The following is a 2,768-nucleotide window of genomic DNA, read 5'->3' on the forward strand; positions in this document are numbered from 1 at the left end:
ACTTGCATGCGTACACACCGGTCAATTGGCAGCGTGTACGTCTCATGGTAAATGCACACGACAACCATGAACACCATTTTCTTGTTCCTCTTACCAGCCATCACATTTTCCTCCTCTTCCTCCTCCTCTTCTTCTTCTCGTCCTGTTTCTACTCTTTCTCCTCTATTTCTCATCATATGACTCCTCCTCCTCTTCTTCTTCCGCGTCTTCCTCTTCCTCCTCCTTCTTCTCGTCCTGTTCCTATACTCTTCTCTATCTCATCATAAGATTTCTCCTCTTCTTCGCGTCCCCTTCCCTTTCCTCCTCCTCCTCCTCCTTCTTCTCATCCTGTTCCAATTCTTTCTCTTCTCTATCTCATCATAAGATTTCTCCTCTTCTTCGCGTCCCCTTCCCTTTCCTCCTCCTCCTCATCATCATCATCCTGTTCCTACTCTTCCTCTTCTCTTTCTCATCATTGGATTTCTTCTCTTCTTCCGCGTCTTCCCCTTCCTCCTCCTCCTCCTCCTCCTCCTCCGCCTCCTCCTTCTATTCATCATTTACCTGTTTATCTACCTGTTCTGTGTACGTGTGTGTGTTCTCCCCTGGACGCCGCCTCACAACCGCCGTCCTTATCTCGGCCCTACACCCCCTACACAACCCCTCGCTATAAGGTAACTGACATACAGCCACAACCACCGTCCCCTCCTCAACGGCCCCCACCCTCACCCTTGACCTCCCCAACCAAAACCCTAAACCACCCCCACCCTCAACCCTCACCTATACAACCAATACTCAACTATCCCCCTTCCTCACCCTTCACCTCAACCCCAACTGCTTCCACCTCCCCAACCTCCCCACCCCTCATCCTCTACCTTTTTCCTCCCCCACCTCCACCCACCACTCTCAACCTATATTCCCCCTACTACCCACCACTTTAACCCTTGATCTCCCCAGCATTCTACCTTTCTCCCCTTCTTTTCCCTGTATTCCCCTAACCACAAACAGACCCGGCTTCTACCATGCATCTTTACCCCCAACGAGTCTCAGCAATCCCCGCCTTTCCCCAACCGTTGTCTTCCTCGTTCAACTCCCTCAGCATTCCCCAACGTCTCCCTACAAATCACTGCCTTCCTCTTTCTCTTCCACTTATCTAATGTCCCCTTTACCTATTCTCTAAGCGTCTATACCCACGTCTCCTAACCTCGGATTCTTAGCTTCACACCACCATACCGTCCTTTCCGATAGTGTGTAGTACAATGCGCAGACAACGTAAGATCCTCATCGACACGGCAATCCCATACACACGACACATACTCAAGTTGCAACGACCGCCATAAGAAGACTAGAGTACCTTCATGTGGTTGCCCGCTTACCATTCCAACATTCCACTGAGCACATACTATATCCTCACATTCCCCTTCATTCCACACACAAGCACATACTTGACTTGCAACGATCCCCTTTTTATTAAGAAGACTACAGTACCTACATGTGGTTCCCTGCTTACCATTCATTCCATTATTCTAACACAAACTTCATCATCACATTGACGTTCTTTCCACACAAACACAAACACACACACAGACGTCCACGCCTTCCTACTCTCCCCATGTATTCCTACCGTGGCCCTAACTCCCCCTTCCTCCCTTTGTGCCTCCTCCCTCCCCATGGGCCGGGGTGGTCATGGGGAGGACACGGGGCATCATCGAGATAAAGGAAGACCCGGGGCGGAGGGATCATCTCCTCCCCGCCGGACCATGTTTTATCTTGCCCGTGTTTACTTTGGGGGTCGTGTTGAGGTGTTCTCCCGAGGCCCCCTACCTGGTGTTATCTCTCTCTCTCTCTCTCTCTCTCTCTCTCTCTCTCTCTCTCTCTCTCTCTCTCTCTCTCTCTCTCTCTCTCTCTCTCTCTCTCTCTCTCTCTCTCTCTCTCTCTCTCTCTCTCTCTCTCTCTCTCTCTCTCTCTATTGTCTGGTCTATTCTCTATATTTTTTTTCTCCCACTTTCCTTTGTTTTACTGTATTCTTTTTTTTTTTTGTTTGGCCTCCTTCATTCTCTCTCTCGCCTGCTTCCTCCTCCTCCTCCTCCTCCTCCTCCTCCTCCTCCTCGCTCTCGGTTTCTCGCTCGTCCTTTCTTTTCTCCTCATTTTTTGTTTGCATTTTCTTCCTCGATTTACGTCCATCTTTATTATTCTTTATTGATCCTATGTCTTTTCTCCTTATACTTTTCATCTTTAACACCTCCTTCCTTCACTCCACCCCTACCCATGGCTGTTCCTCCTCCCCCTCTTGCCCTTCCCCTCCTCACCAACTTCCTCTCCCTATCCACGTATGTACCCATCCACCTGAGTGTCTGTCCTCCTCTTCCCTTCTTCCTCCTTCCCATTCCTTCATGCCTCACCACACCCTATACGCTATCCCTCCCATACGTTTTGCTCCTCTAACTTCTTCTGTCTTCCTTTCCCTTTCTATTCTATCCGTTATTACTTTTTCCAACTTCCTTTCTTCTATACTTCCTTCCTCTGTTCCTTTACATCCCTAATTCGCTCCTGGACCTTCCTTATTCCCTTCCCTTCCTTTATATTTTATCCATTTTTACTTTTCCCAACTCCCTTTCTTCTATACAAGCTTCCTTTACTTCTGAATCTCCCCATTTCCTTCCATATGATTTCCTCCCAATTCTCCTCGTTCTCCTTTTCCATGCCCATTTCTCCGTCATTCAGAACATATATTAAGTTATGATATGGAACCCCCAAATCTCCTCACCTCTACTTATCTCTCGTTCTTTCCT

Source organism: Eriocheir sinensis, chromosome 1, assembly GCF_024679095.1.
Source record: "Eriocheir sinensis breed Jianghai 21 chromosome 1, ASM2467909v1, whole genome shotgun sequence".
NCBI lineage: Eukaryota > Metazoa > Arthropoda > Malacostraca > Decapoda > Varunidae > Eriocheir > Eriocheir sinensis.